The sequence below is a fragment of the Haliotis rubra genome, unplaced genomic scaffold, assembly GCF_003918875.1.
Source record: "Haliotis rubra isolate DU_JTF1 unplaced genomic scaffold, ASM391887v1 Scf245, whole genome shotgun sequence".
NCBI lineage: Eukaryota > Metazoa > Mollusca > Gastropoda > Lepetellida > Haliotidae > Haliotis > Haliotis rubra.
Genome location: NW_025766503.1, coordinates 1,306,993 through 1,317,728, shown reverse-complemented (window position 1 = coordinate 1,317,728; position 10,736 = coordinate 1,306,993). Strand labels below are relative to the sequence as shown.

At 41.8% G+C, this 10,736-nt stretch overlaps 1 protein-coding gene across 4 annotated transcripts in view; it reads left to right on the top strand.

Moving 5' to 3' along the window:
- Positions 1-6,253: 6,253 nt before the first annotated feature.
- LOC124279042 (magnesium-dependent phosphatase 1-like) overlaps positions 6,254-10,736 on the top strand; it is a 42,772-nt gene continuing 38,289 nt past the window's right edge. Inside the window, exon 1 of one of the 4 annotated variants that reach the window (XM_046714840.1) lies at positions 6,254-6,509. The gene's annotated coding sequence lies outside the window, so the exon portion shown is untranslated. Of the gene's footprint in view, positions 6,510-6,647; positions 6,754-10,736 lie in introns of those variants that run through there. The other 3 variants (XM_046714839.1, XM_046714838.1, XM_046714841.1) reach the window with 3 other exon arrangements.

Genomic DNA, 10,736 nt, shown 5'->3' with positions numbered 1-10,736 from the left:
AACAACAACACCAACACCAACAACACCACCAACAACAACAACACACAACAACAATAACACCACCAACACCAACAAGCACCACACCAACACTCAATACACTACAATAATTAACAACATCTAATCACTACCACCACACCAACAACAACAACACCACCACCAACACCAACAACACCACCAACAACAACCACAACTCACACTCACCTACAACGCCAACACCAACACCAACAACGCCACTAACACCCATTCAATTGCCAACACTAACACCAACACCAACAACACCACTAACACCAACACACACACCAATTTCAACAACAACAACAGCATCTAACACACCAACAACAATTAACACTACCACCAACAACACCACCACTACCAACACCAACACACATCTCACACTTCAACAACACACCAACACTAACAACACCAACATTCACTAACAACAACACCACCAACACAATTTACCAACACTACCAACAACACTAACACTACCAACAACACCTCACAACAACACCACCACACCCACACCAATAAATAACCAACACACTACCACCAACACACCACCAACAACAACACCACCAACACCACCACCAACAATACCAACAACAACACTAACACCAACACCACCTAACAACACCAACACTAATACCAACAACACCACCAACAACACCGCCAACAACAACACTAATACCACCAACAACACCACTACCAACAACACAACACTACCAACAATACCAACTCAACAATACCACTGCCAACACTAACACTAATACTAATTAACACTACCACCAACAACAGCACCACATCACCAACACTGCCAATGCCAACATCTAATACTACCAACACCACCCAACAACAACACACTACCAACACCAACAACAACAACAACACCTACACCAATAACAACAACAACACCACCCACACCGCCAACACCACCAACACCCACACTGCCAATGCCAACACTAATACCACCAACACCACCACCAACAACAACACCAATTTCACTTAACACCCACACCAGCCAACACCAACACTAACACTACCACCAACACCACCAACAACGCCAACGCCACCAACACCAACAACAACACCAACACCGCACAACAACGCACACCACCAACACCAACACCAACACCGCCAACGCCAACACCAGCACCACCACCAACAACACCAACGCCAACAGCACCACCAACACCACCGCCAACAACACCAACACCACCAACAACAACACCACCAACACCACCACCAACAACACCAACACCATCATCAACAACACCACCACACCAACAACACCACCACCATCACCACCAACAACACAACACCACCACCACCAACAACAACACCAACACCCACACCCCACAACCACCAACACCACCAACACCAACACCACCACACCACCAACGCCAACGCCAACACCACCACCAACAACACCACCAACACCCACACCGCCAACACCGCCAATGCCAACACAACCAACACCGCCAACACCACCAACAACACCAACACCACCACCAACAACAACAACACCTACACCACCAACAACAACAACACCAACACCAATAGTATATATGGGCATGGAAGACAAGACTTAGTGGAATTGCTTGCCATTTTGTCTGCAACTCTGTTGCCAAGACACAGGCGCTATCTAGCGGGTTCTTGGCATGGTGTGCTGTTGGTAATCCGTTTAACTTATTGAACTATCAAACACCAAACAACCGAGCTTCGCAAATCTACAGCAGGTTTTGTACGAGGTTTATCGAGATGCACGTGCACAAACGTATTGCACGTGCCCATACCGAAACCACCAACGTCACTAAACGTACGTAGCACATGCATATGTGTTCAAGTTACTAATTACTGTGTTTACATCTGTATTTGGGTAGTTCCAGTATATGATTTGATTTCCTATGTGTGTGCAGTTTCTCTGCGTGGCTGGTATAAATAAACAAATATCGAAATTGACTTAGCGCAAGTTGTTACAGAGCTATGATGACCATGCAGAGTTGAGATGCAGCAGAGACCAGAAATATCTGGTCGCATTCTACAGACAGAACAGAACTGGGAATCACTGGCCAAATTATTGCTGGAACACACAGAGGATTACTATTACAACCCTACTGAGGAGGGAGTGTTCAGGTTAGTTGAAAGGGCTGTTACCGTACTTACCTCAACTGTCTAACTAAGGGCAGCATTTTTATTTTCTGATTTCTCTTCTAATTTTATTGCCGGTTCACCCCATCCCCACCCCCCATTATTTTTTCATTCCAACACCGCCGACTCGAACCTAAAACGTACCGCCTCGTCATATACAATGTTTATCTTCTAATCAGTCGCTGCCACAAGTTCAAGAACCAGATAATTTTATAATTTTGTCTTTACTAAGTTGGGGTTTTTTTCCCGACCGACCGACCGACCCATGTTCAGAATTTGGTGTCTACGTGAAATACATAAAAATGATTTCCTAAGTTAATGCTGCATTAAAGTACACAATATTTACACCCTGATACACATACTTAAGGACTGGACTTCAATTAAGAAGACAGTAGGTCATGCTTCAAGAGTATAGTTCTATCTTGTGTATTTCTAAATGTAAATACCTGTATTTGGAATAAACTCTATTTATTTAGCTCGTCCAGCCCCATAACTTACACTTGTTTGCTCCTAATACAGGATATTTACCATCTCAAAATACTCGCGTGTTACCCTCAACATATCTTACAATGTATTCTTTTCTTGTCCTACTTCTAAATTTGTTCTCAATCATTAATCAGCTATGGGTGTTGGAACGTTCGACTATGTTCAAGTAACTGCTTTTTCACTCAAAATCGGGTTTAGATCAATATACATGTGCATGTTCAAAATCCAATTCCTCACTAAACGCAACATCTCTCGGGTAACCTTGGCCGTGAGTATGGCCTCTCTCGAGCAAGATCTGATTTTAATGAGATTGTGGAGTCAGGTGATATTGTGGGGGCAAAGCACAGGCCCTCGTATGTTGGACATACATGAATATGGATTCCAAACTGTGGATGGCACTATCGTTGCAACAATCAATGACAAACCTGCTGCCCCCTGACGATCTTCTCATTGACGTTAGTTGTGCTTGCCCACATTCAAGACTAGGTTCCAACCACAGGGGCGTGTCACGCTTAGAATAAGCCTTTTATATAGTACTAGGGAAGGGTCTATATACCTATATGTCTTTCTAACGCTGTTTCTAAGCGTGACACGTCCCTGTGGTTCCAACTGCAGTTGTTCTAAGAAGAGAATTCCAAGTAGCTTAATTACAGGTGCAAGGGTTACTGCTTAAACCCAACACCACTGCCTTGTGATGAGGTTATTGACGAAGATTAATGTGGACTGCCTTGGACACTTGTATAGATTTTGCATTGCGATTTCTCTCGATTGCGACACATCTCTGTATATTCTCGATACTGCTGGTATACTAGTACATGTTTTGATGACTGGTGAAGTACTGAGTGCTATGAAAAAGAGGTTAGTTATTATATGGAATGATTTCGTCCAAAAATATTCAGTGTTTTACGAGATTGCCCATAGCATCAGCCAGGCATAACATTGTATTTATTTAATAAGCATGGTTCAACCAGAGGCAAATAGTCCTCTCGCTCCATTTCCTTCAAATAGAGTTTTGATCCCAAACTCATTCAAACATTGCAAAAAATTGATGTCAGCGACACAGACCCTCGAGTCTTTGCGAGGATTAAAGATTTTAAGAAAATATATAAAATTTGAGATGTCCCCTGACTCGAAATGCTTCACAGTACAATACATCATGACTTCTGTGCACCCCACCCGCCTGCTTTGCCTATCGCTTCGCTACCATCGCATGCAATCGATTAAAACTTCATGTAAACATAATCATGGACGATTGGCCTATCGAGCACCACTCATGACACCTACCAATTCTTTATTGTTATTTCTGCAAGTCCATTGAAAACCGATTTTCACTCTCAACTAAACGATCTTGACACAAATGGATGACTTCATGTCCGCACACAACGGGGGTGTGGTCGAAGCAAGCCCTTAGAAATCGCTTCGTTAGAAATGAAAATACAAACGAGCTTGAAGATAAACCTGAAATGTATTATGAACTGGGGCGGTGGGGTAGCCTAATGGTTAAAGCGTTGGCTCGTCACGCCGAAGACCCGGGGTTCGAATCCCCACATGGGCACAATGTGTGAAGCCCATTTCTGGTGTCCCCCGCCGTGATGTTGCTGGAATATTGCTAAAAGCGGCGTAAAACCAAACTCAGTCAGTCAGTCAGTCAGTATTATGCCAGTGTGTCAGTATGCTGGGGCCCGTCCCTCGTAAGGGGGACAAAGCAGTAAATGTTACAAAGCAGGACGTAATTGTAATAGCCGTTGTCATTCAAGCTTGAATTGCCACAATAAATGAGTTCGTGTAAATTGATAATTTTGTTTGTCCCTTAAATCGAAGCTGTATTATTTGATAGCAAAAAATTCGTATCAGGAAATGTGTCAACAAATCAGGCCCTCAAATCAGGAAATTTGTAAGTTTTCTGAAAATTTCAGGAAATGTGTACATTTACTGAGTGAATCAGGAAATGTACACACATTTCCTAAATATTCCAGGAAGTTTACACATTTCCTGATTTGACATATTCACTGTAACATATATACTACTGGAATAAAGTAACTGTTAGCTATTTGATGTTATCCATTTTAAGATGCAGTCTCAGTGGTAGAGAGATAGGAAACGGAGAAAAAGGACTTTACTGAGGAGAAATTAGTGCAGAAATGAGCAATGCGGGGTTTTTTAAAGTCCAAAGCTATTTATTTGGAACAGACCATGGCTTTATGCAAATTAGTGTGCGACGATATTGTATTACAAAGGACACTTTTTAAATGCCCAATTTGAAATTAGGCGTAGATTCATTATAAACGATAGCTGACGTAAAAAATAATAACTTTTATGCTGAAACTATCAAGGATGTAGCTACCATGGAGTCGCACTGTCACTATAAAAAGAAACAGATAGGAGGGGTCGTCTCAAAAGCAAAACCTTGGGTCGGGCTGGATAGAGATATCAGGTAAGATAAGATAATCCTTTAGGGCAATTATACTCGGGAGGTACACGGCACATCATAACAATTTACAAATAATATCCAGTCGTGACGATCTTCGGGTGGTCATGCCACCAATATACTACGATGCGTTTAGATGGTTTTCGGGTATCATACTCTTTTACATATCTCAACGTAAACTTTATGAAAGAATGACACGTTAGATGTTTATTAATAGATGAGACATAGTCAACACACATGAAAAAGCACAAAAATCTTTGAGATGACCCCTTGTGCCTGTAGGCAACACGTGCATTTCATGCCAGGTGTGTCGACTGTCCGTCGTCATACCTGGCTGAGCGACTTAATTGCCATCTACATAGTCTGATCTATTGTTTTCAGCGGCTATTCGTATTTTTTCTAAGTTCTGCCCGATATTACGAGTAAACATGCTTTTCTGGATATCGTGTTCCGCATCCCACTGAACGCCCAGTTAGGCCGAATTGGGTTCTTTCGACATAATATGCTATTTGCAATTGTGTAAATTTTAGGGATACAGAGTCACAGCCTAAAACAGTTTTTTTCTATTTCCGACAGTACTTTATATATTTCTATCATACAGTACCCTCGAATGATTAATTGTGTTACTATTTGAGTGTTTCTTTAACTTGAATTTGCTATTATATAGGTCGTGGGACATCCCCCCGACTAAGTTAAAACATGTTTATAGGGTTCATAGCTTTATCTTTAATTTTTCTCTTATGTTACTTGCCGTGAAGAATTTTCTTTTGCTGTCCTTAATTATTGTTGTCATATCTAGCGTGGGGAAACCCCGGAATTTTAAATGACCGGAGCTGCGCACGTGTAATAACTGATCAATGTATTGGCGATAACTGTTCGCTACTGTAGCCAGTAAAGTTTAGGTTGAAATTAACGTGTTTTACATGTTTTTGTGCACGTGCCACGCGATCAAATTTCATACAATATTAAAGTGCTTTGCTACATGTTTATTTAGGGTTATTTTTATAACTTTTCAAATAACATTCATTTCATACAATGTTATGTTTTGTACAGTTACTTTTTTCCGTAAGTATATTACATACGAAAATAAGTACGTTTACAGTACTTGGGGGATTGAGTAAGTTCGGAGGATCCGGGAACCAGTCAATCCCCACTGGAATGAGCAGTTCAAGGGAAGTTACTCTACTTCTTACAACTGCCATTGCGATTTTCCCGAGTACGAATCAGGCCGCAGACCGCAAATATTTTCCTTCTTTGCTATCTACAGTGGCATGCCAGTCCACCATAATTAATATCGTTCGTAGGCTGTTCTCCTGTTGCATACTGACCAACCTGCCACTTGTCACTTAGGGCGGGCTCACGAGTGTCACCTCATGGATCTATATAGCAGATAGCAGCTGTTAGATACAGAAGGCCTTTCCCTTAAAAAACATCAAGCATTCATACGGTAAGAATTGTTTGTGTTATATTTCAGCCGATATCTGTAAGTACCGCGAGAATAGAAAACGCCAGCCAAATATATCGGCCTGGATCCACCATCTCAACTTTGCTGTAGATCTATCCACTGTCAACAATGGTCACCGGAAGTTTCGGGCCCAAACACTCTAAACGGCCTTGAACTTCACAAGGTCGTAACAACCCATTTTCCACTGTACAGTTTTCTTGGGACAACCCAGGCTTCAAGGTTCACGGTAATTGCAGACAATATTTTGAACAGAACGGGCTGAAGTTTGTGTGTCGACAGATGAAGTTTTTTTGTACCCTAAACTAAACTAAACTAGAGTTGATAAGGTCACTGACATGCTGACGCGAGACTCCGAACCTGTAAGCTAAGTCCATATCAGCTGTGTTCAGTCTTAGTTTCATCAACACCAACATTAGAACACTTGCAGGGTTCAGCTTCATGGATGTTGGCAAAACAGAGGTACAAAACTGCACCAACCACAAAAATGCAGCATGTGTTGGGATACCAGTATAAAAGACAGTCCTTGCATCTCTTATCCCCCCTGCTAAGAAGGCATCTCCTAATTTAGCACTTCCAAGTTTGTTCCTTGTTTCTCTCAGTTCATCCTGCAGCACACTCAATTCATCTAAAAGCTGTCTGTTCTCCCTTTGTAGACTGGCGATTTTCTTCAGGCATGGGTCGTGTATATCTGAAAGTAAACAGCAAATTTTGAATACTGTAGTGTAAATGGTACTTTAACAATGGCAGTAAAGTCACATAAGTTCGATCGTCATGTAACTTCGATCGCCCATTTTGAATGGTAATTGTCGCAATACGTAGCGATAACTTACGATATCTGCAGCTTTGATCTTCTGGTGACACCACTTTTATTCGTTTGGACCGGAAAATGTTTCGTGTCAAGTTACCAAACGTAAGTTATAGCTCATATTCAGCGAACAACTACTTTTTAACCCTAGATCAATAATGTAACTTTATCAGCTCCAATAAAATGTAAACAGTACTTATTTCACACGCTTGTAAATTAACAGCACCCTGTCTTCTGTTTGTTTACGTTGCTGGTCTAATTGTGACATGTCGAGACACGTGATATCCTTGTAAAAATTTAAAACTTTGGAAACAAGTGAGGGCCATTTCTTATAGAAAACTTAATGCTTTATGAGAATTTCCGTGAATTTGTACCTGATGAAGTTCGAGCTATTGCCTCATTGATAAATACAACCTTGGCACAATGTACCCACCCTACATGTCAGCACAGAACACATTTACGTTTCTGCAAGCCAGTTCGTGGTGTTTGTCTACATTCTGAGGTTTGATGCCTGTCACGATGAGCCTGAAGAATAAATCCCCGCATAATACTTCTATATAAGCTGAATATTTGTGACTTTTCATCGCTTTTAGAAGTATTGAAACATAAAATGAACGCTTTCATGGACATAAATACCATAAAATTACTTGGGACTGCTCTAACTCTGAATTTGACACAAGAAATCGCCCCTACAAGTCATCCTGTTTACGTGACAAGCCAGCCAATCATATGATCGAACTTATGTGACGTAGCTTTCTGGGTCAGTTGTGTTGACAGTGAGAGGGCGGCCATGCCACGATTGTGAAAAGCAGTAAAAATACCTTGATTTTGGAAATGTTTGACATAAATAAACAAGTTTAGAGGTAAGAGATTTGAAAATAAGATTATAGGAATATAACTTTGAAAATTCAGCGACAGTTCTTAAGTGATCGAACTTACATGACACAAGGATACAATATAGAACAAACTTTATGGATAACAATTTCTTTTTATTTGGAGTGCGACGTTTCGATACAGATTCTTGTACCTTTGTCAAGCATAATGGAACATGAAGAAGGGGGAAGTGTATATATACTGGATGTAACAATGTAACAAAAAAACAACATAATTAACATCATTGGCTAGGCAGAAAGCTGAAAGAGGGAGAGAGTAGACAAAGGACAGGCGTGGAAGCCAATGATGTACAAATAATAATGAGATGTTTATACAGCAGAGTTTATACAGTAGATTGGGCTTGGTGGATGAGTGCATCATAAGTGGATGGAATGAAGTATCCTTGGTCTCGGTTGATGGTGGGCTTTTGGCGTTTGATGTGGATGGCTTCAGTGAGCTTGCGTTTAGTGAAGTCTGTTTGTTTGTTAGAGAGAATGGTGATGTCAGACCACTCTATTTGATGATTGGGGCTTGCTTTGATGTGGTCGAAATGGCTGATTTGCTGTCGGAATTGGTAACAGAGGTCTGATGTTCTTTCACTCGGGTGTTGATGGGTCGGGAAGTTTCGCCTATGTAGCTCTGCCCACAATCACAGTTTATTTTGTAAATGACACATTTTGGGCTGTTGTTCTTTACGGTGGCGGGTTTTCTTCCATTGGCATGGAGAATGTTGTTAAGGTTGGAGGACGCGGAGAAGGTGGTATCTATGCCAGCTTGTTGTTTTAGTAGACGGCTGATTTGATGTGACGGTTTGCCAATGTAGGGGATGGATATCTTGATGGGGGCTGAATCTGGTTTGGGTCTTTTGGTAGGAGGTGACAGGGTTGCAGCGATGGTTCTGTTGACTATTTGGGATGGAAAGTGGTTACATTTCTACAAAGACTTTCTTGAGGTGTTCGATTTCATCTTGTAGTTTAGTTGAGCAGATGTTCTTGGCCCTTCTGGTTAGCGTGGAGATGATGCCGGTCTTAACTTTAGGTGGATGATTGGAGTTGTAGTGGATGTACTGATCCGTATGGGTAGGTTTTCTATATACAGTGGTCTGGGGGGCGGTGGGGTAGCCTAGTGGTTAAAGCATTTGCTCGTCACGCCGAAGACCCGGGTTCGAATCCCCACATGGGTACAATGTGTGAAGCCCATGTCTGGTGTCCCCCGCCGTGATGTTGCTGGAATATTGCTGAAAGCGGCGTAAAACCAAATCAGTCAGTCAGTCAGTCAGTACAGTGGTCTGGAGTTGGTTGCAGGAGGTGCGGGACACAAGGACATCAAGGAAAGGTAGTTGCTGGTTCTGCTCGGTTTCCATGGTAAACTTGATGCGGGGATGTTGGTTGTTGAGATTGGTGAGAAGCTGAGTGGGATCTTGCTGAGGTTGGAGGATGACGAAGGTATCATCCACTTTGCGATACCAACATGTGGGTTTGAAGGGTGCAGTTTCTAGTGCTTTATCTTCCAGGTCCGTCATGTAAATTTTGGTTAGGATGGGGGGATAAGGGGGAGCCCGTGGGAAGTCCATGAATTTGTTCATAGATCTCGTCCCCCCAGGTGAAGTAAGTGGAGTTGATGCAGGTTGAGGTGAGGCTGATGATGGAGTCGGTTGAGAGGCTGGTGTTGAAGTTTGTCAATTCTGTGGCGTAAGGCTTGGAGCGCTTCTTCTCTAGGTACATTAGTAAATTGCTGCAGAAGTCTGTTGAGTCGTTGATGAAGGAGTTGGCAGATTTACCTAAAGGAGAGAGTACTTTGGTAAGGTGCTGGGCAGTATTGTAAAACATCGTATCACGGGAGCAGACTAGTAGACAAGTTTTCACAGGATTCTTATGGATCTTGACAGTTGCTCGGGCATAGGGTGGCTGAGGATGGGATACTGATAGCTAACCGAAGCCATCCACATCAAACGCCAAAAGCCCACCATCAACCGAGACCAAGGATACTTCATTCCATCCGCTTATGATGCACTCATCCACCAAGCCCAATCTACTGTATAAACTCTGCTGTATAAACATCTCATTATTATTTGTACATCATTGGCTTCCACGCCTGTCCTTTGTCTACTCTCTGGCTTCATCAGCTTTCTGCCTAGCCAATTATGTTAATTATGTTGTTTTCTTTGTTACATTGTTACATCCAGTATATATACACTTCCCCCCTTCTTCATGTTCCATTATGCTTGACAACGGTACAAGAATCTGTATCGAAACGTCGCACTCACACGAATAAAAAGAAGTTGTTATCCATAAAGTTTGTTCTATTTTGTACTTCCCAACTTCTAAAATGCCACTCAAAGAAGGCAGTAAAGTACATTATTACAAGCAAATTTGAACAAATGTATACAGAAACATGTTTACTCATGTTTACATAATTCAATTTGGATAGAGTCAATGTGAGGTGTATACCCTGTATTTTAACCACCCCAATTATGTATATTGTCACTCATTATAATAGCATAATGCAAAATAACAAGCACCTGCTCCTGT